The following is a 5,967-nucleotide window of genomic DNA, read 5'->3' as shown; positions in this document are numbered from 1 at the left end:
GATTTTTTTAATGGTTCTCAAAATTGACCATGCAATTTTTAGTCCCAACAGAGGATATCAGAGGCTACAATGACTGATCAAAGTTTGGAAAAGAAGAAACCCATAAGAAAATTAGTTAAGCCAAATGATGAAGGTGATGATGAGGCTGAGAGGACTAAGTTAGATGACTTGAGTTAGTATAAAATAGAACCAAGGAGAGTGCCTCAAGACATTGAAAATGTATGTAAAATATAATAAGTTCAACTAGCTTAACTATTTTTAAACATGTAAAATATGAAACTTTAGATAAAGTTGATAAAGAAAAAGTAGAGCAAGCAATAGTTGATATGATGGTGAATTTTAAGTATACAACAATAGAGTTAGGAAAAGAATTCTCCGAAGAGTTGTATAATAAAATTGATGCAAAATGGAAATGGGCTCTGAACACTGAGAGACAAATAAGGGAAACTACATTGGCCTAAACTCTATCTAATTTAGACAAATTACATATGACTATAGCTTTAAGAGATTACTTAAAGAAATTTGTGCCAAAGATAAGGGCATATAAAGTTTTGAGGAAAAAAATTGGGGATGTGGTACATGAGAGTAAGGTAATTTGGAAGATTTTTTTGGATTGGTGGCTACAACTAAAGAGGAAGAAGAAAAGGAAGCTGACAAAGTTGAACTAGATAACACAAAAGATATCTACTCCGACATCGAGAAACTTGTAGAAATTGTCTAGCAAGTGGCACAAGAAGTTGTGAAGCCAACTAAAACTATCATAATTGAAAATGAGCCACCTAATGATATAGAGTCAAATGTGACTACTTTTGAAGAGGAGTTTGAAAATATTAGGAAGACTAGAAAGACAAAGAACATGCCTTAAAACCTATCAAGGATATATTGACCAAGGCCAATCCTGTAATTGTGCAAATAAAATAATATCCCACAAGTGGAGACAAAGGTCAAACTCAAAAAGTAACATTTATTATCACACAAGGACCTACATTGCTACAAAAGACAACTGTAATACATGTCGAAGAACAAAGTATGTTTCCTATTGAAGAAAGAAGAGTAGAAGAGCCAACTAAGGAAGATCAAACCATACAAAGTAAAAATGAAGAAGATAAAGAGATAGAACATAGCTACAATGCTCAAGTAGATCAATCTACTAAGGTGAAGTTAGACCACCAGTCTCATGACCTCCCACTGAGGGAATAAAGGAGACAATACAACCAAGTTGCATAGGAATCGAGGAACATAGACAAGAGAAAAAGGAGGTAGAAGTCACTCCCATGACATCTCAAAGACTGAGTGTGCATGTCTCATCTCACACTTTATAGATAACATTGTTGAGTTCCAATACTCCTGATTCCAAAGGAAAGAAGTTCAAGAAAAATGTTAAACACTCATCCTAGAGAATCAAAGGTAAACTAATTACCTTAAATGAGGATATTGTCATACTTGACTAGGATAAGTCTACTTTAACAAAAGCACAAATGATAATTTTGAGTGAAATATTTGCAAGAAAAGCTAAGCAAGTTGAGCTCAGAAGGGAGCATTAGAAGAAACAATTTTTTTTTTCAAGATAAAATATATTCTTTTGGATTCCATTATTAAAAGTGATTTAGATGAACATGCTCCCATGCTTGACCAATTGGTACATATTATAGATAAAATAAATTAGGCAGATATTGGTACATGTCACACCCCAGCTCTGTAATTTATTTGTGAGGAATATTATTTTCATAGGCATACATTCCTTATTAATTTGGCGGTTCATTAATCATTTCCATACTGCATCATCCAACTGAGCACCTCAGAAAATTGACATGACTTCACTAGTTCCTCTAGCGGCTTCACTGGCCTTACCGACTTTCGGCCGATCCTACCTTTCAAACCCAACGAGGTAGCCTACACCGATGGGCTGTGTTGTTTAAGAATTGTGCATTGAGTCTTTTTAACAATGCCCAAACCTCCCACCCCACGAATGTGGGATTTCTAGTGAGTTCTCTAGTAGTCAAAAAACATAAACTTGACAACTCGAGCCTCCTCTCTAGTAGTCGATAAAAATTCACGATGCCGGCTTCTGCAATAATCTGAAAAATGAATCAAAACTCTAGCTCCCATATAGACGAAGACTTCAGCGACATGCAACCCAATCAATGTTTGCCACATGATGATATTCCAACCACCCATGCAGATTGCTGCACATAGCCTCCACCTACGACATGTGGCAAGTTTTCATTACTCCGTAGTAGCCACATCTTCCACTGCTACTCATCCACGTGGACTTCTACGTCGCACGACCACAATAGAACCCAAACATGCGACGCAATCCCTACACGCCACATGTTGCCACATCAAGTGACAACACATTTGCTAATGCAAAGCCACATCAAACGACCTAGACACCTTAGCCACAGTACATCATCCAAGTCAGCACTTACATAGCAATCCAATCAACGCCACATCACCTTGCTTAATCAACATATAGTACAATACAGTTAGTTGACACGTTGGACCTATCCATACTATACATGTCATCTGTCTGTATAATTACATATTGATGATGTCATCATGACATCATGCTGACATCATCATAGTGGTAGAAGGTTGTTGACGTTATCCTTTTATGAGCCTATATTTGACAGGTGTCTGACCATCATTCTTGGCCAAATTTGAACTATTGTGATCGTCGTATGACCATCAAATTTAACCCCATCTTTTTCTAATGCAACCCCTCTCTAGATTGATTTTTGATTTTGCAGTTCGAATTTGGGAAGCCATATCTCAGTCATCCGGATTCCAAATTAGGTGCAATTTTTTTGAAATTGGGTAGAATTTCCTAAAAAATTTAGTGGTGTAGCTCTTTTCTAGTTTTGGTGCACGAATTTTTCAAAAATAATGTCTTTTGGTGATTGTACCTACATAATCCTGCATTTTACAACTTCAAATGCTTCGTATGGGCACATCTAGAGTCGAAAACAGGTTCTATTTTTTTTGAAAGTGCGTTATTTTTCATCCACTTTCCAAATCCATAATCAAATTGTAGGATTGTGTGGACAAAAGTGTCACTTTTAGTAATAAAGCCTTTCTTTGCTTTGTATTGCTTTAGAATTGTAGCACATTGTAAAGTTTTAGATTTTTATCTCATAAAGAGGTTGTAACAAGAAAATCAGAAGTCCATGAAGGCCAAAATTGGCAAGTGCCCATTATAATTGCACTACTTCTAAAGTACCAAAAGGATCTATTTTGGGGGGGGTTTCTTCATTTAGTGAAAAGATGGAGGTGGGGGGGCGGGGGGAAGGGGTTGTTCTTGGTGTTGTGTTCTCTCTTTTCTACACTTTTCTTTCATTTTCTACATTATGGGAAATTTTAAGTTTCCAAAATTAACTCCACATAACTATGCTACATGGTCCATCAAAATGTGGTATCATTTAATGCACAATGGAATTTCTCAATATGTAGATTGTAATGCCCCGCCAAGGGATCCAAAGAATTTCACTATGTTTTCCAAACAATTTTTTTTTTTTAAACATGAAAGTAAAACCATTCATAACATTTGCATAGTAATGGAAGCAATAGCAACAATTCAAATATAAGTAAACATAACATACATAACAGTTACATTCTTTAAAGATCTCTTAACGTTGAATTACATCTAAACTAACTATTCATCTAACATCACATCCTTATGAAATAACAATGATACATCCAATGTTCTTAAACAATATACAAATGTCTCTTTAGTAATTACATTTTAGATTATTCAATCATCCTCTGTACATGTCACATAATATGAAAAGATTAAAGAACATACATCTATGTAAATAAAGAACATCATCATCCAATACTAATTCATGATGCAATAACATAAATGAAACCACATATCATACATGTTACATCATCACAAAAGATATAAACATCCATCATAAAAGATACCTATATATCACAAACATAAATAACTAAGTGCACGGTTCCTCCCAACCGTTAATAGCATCATTAGACCATCGTGGATCCTAGCCATCTCTCCGTGCGTAACATTCCAAAGCACCGAAGAGATCATCGGTATTATCATAGTAGGGATGTCACTCCTAAAACATCCTACTAACATGCAAAGTAAAGCATAGGATACCATCATCTAACATATGCAAATTATCAATATAAGAAACATACCAATAAATACATCCATCATAAGGTATATCATCTATCATAATGCTCCAAGATCATAATAAAGATAAATACCGACCAAGAAAGCATCAGCCACGGTGTCTCAAACGAATCTCAAATGATAAGAGTGGAAAAATACTACCACCCAACCATGTGGAACCTAAGTGGTCCACTCCCACTGTGCTGAGGAGACAATCTCAAGTCTCAAACAGGCTATCAAAATCACATAGCATAAATCTCTAAAAGTCTAGGAATCCTAAAAGTATACTACTCAAAGGTTCCAAAACACACAAAATCAACATCTAATTCCCAAAGGCACACAATGACATGTAGAAAACCTACTCTGCAAGCGGGAAAGTGTCATCGCAATTATCATGTACAAGTTACCCTAGTAGTTAGCTGAACTCCACGGGTCCATACTGATATCATGTGGCCACTAGTATCCTCTCATACTGACGAGGCATACTACAGAATGCACGGTCGCAACCATGCATTCTTACTACTCCCATCCTAGCCTGTACAAGCGCTCAAGGCATGGGCGAGAACCAAACAATTATCTTTTTAGGTTCATTTAATCCCCATTTAGTGTGTAAATGTTATCACTTATTAACCAAACTTACAATGATTTACCCTGGCAGCCACTTAGGGCTTCGACCCCCATTGCAAGCCACTTCCCGACACTACAAGTAGATTACCTACCCTAAGCTCATGGAATCATAAAATCACCACAGTCCTATACAAGTGACTATAAAAAAAATCTAAAAGATAATCCATAAAAAGAATCATCAAATATCCATGATAAAAGCATCAAATATCCATAATAAAAATCATCAAATCTCCAAGATAAGAATCATCAAATCTCCATGAGCATTTAAAAAAACATCCATAGAAAATCATGACCACAACAGTTCTCTATTGGCAACTGAAGGCATCACTGATAATCATAATAATCATTGGTTCTCAGTAACCAAAATATATCTCAAAATAAATCACAATATCCATTGGTTCTCAACAAGCAACCAAGAATATCTCAAAATCATACTAATCGAAGAGTCCAAAATGGTTGAGTCAAACATGTCACAACATGACATCATCAATAAATCAACATTTCAGTCCCATCATGGCAACTATAAAATAAACCAAGGATAACTGATCGATGACTCAAAAATGATTAGCTCAAGTGTCTCATACACATACATCTCAGCTTCACACATGAAGACTGATGAACAATAACAATCAATAAATACAAACATTTCATAGAGCATACGATCACATTACCATGGTTGGGCTTATAAAGATCGAGACCAAATAAGATCAACATGCCATCACATCTCATAACCTTCGAGCCTCTGGTAACAACCTAGGACTAGTCAACACTAGTCAACCCAAAACTCAAAACAAGAAGCATAAAGAATACATGATGCAAACACATGTTTTGGTTTTGCTAAAATCTCTTAGTTGAATAATGTGTAGGGGTTTCCAGTTTTCTGTTTGCAAGTAAACTTTCAAATGTCTCAAGTTTCATCATTTGACCTACAAGTCAACCCAATTGTTCCCCGATAGCATTATCCTTCCATTATTAAGAATTACATTCTAAGAATAACTGAAGGATAACTATTTACTCATTAAACTGATCATTATTAAATTTTCTTAATTTATCTATAATCCATATTCTAATTGATTAACTCTTTTTTAAGGTTACTTCAACTTTTCACATAAATCAAAGATCATTATTCGCTACATTATAAGAGAGCCAATTATCAATCTAGAAGAAGAATTATAAAATGATTAAATTAATTAACATAGGTTCACAAT

Source organism: Cupressus sempervirens, chromosome 9, assembly GCF_028749045.1.
Source record: "Cupressus sempervirens isolate cs-2001-9-10 chromosome 9, ASM2874904v1, whole genome shotgun sequence".
NCBI classification, from domain to species: Eukaryota; Viridiplantae; Streptophyta; class Pinopsida; order Cupressales; family Cupressaceae; genus Cupressus; species Cupressus sempervirens.
This window is presented reverse-complemented; position numbering follows the sequence as displayed.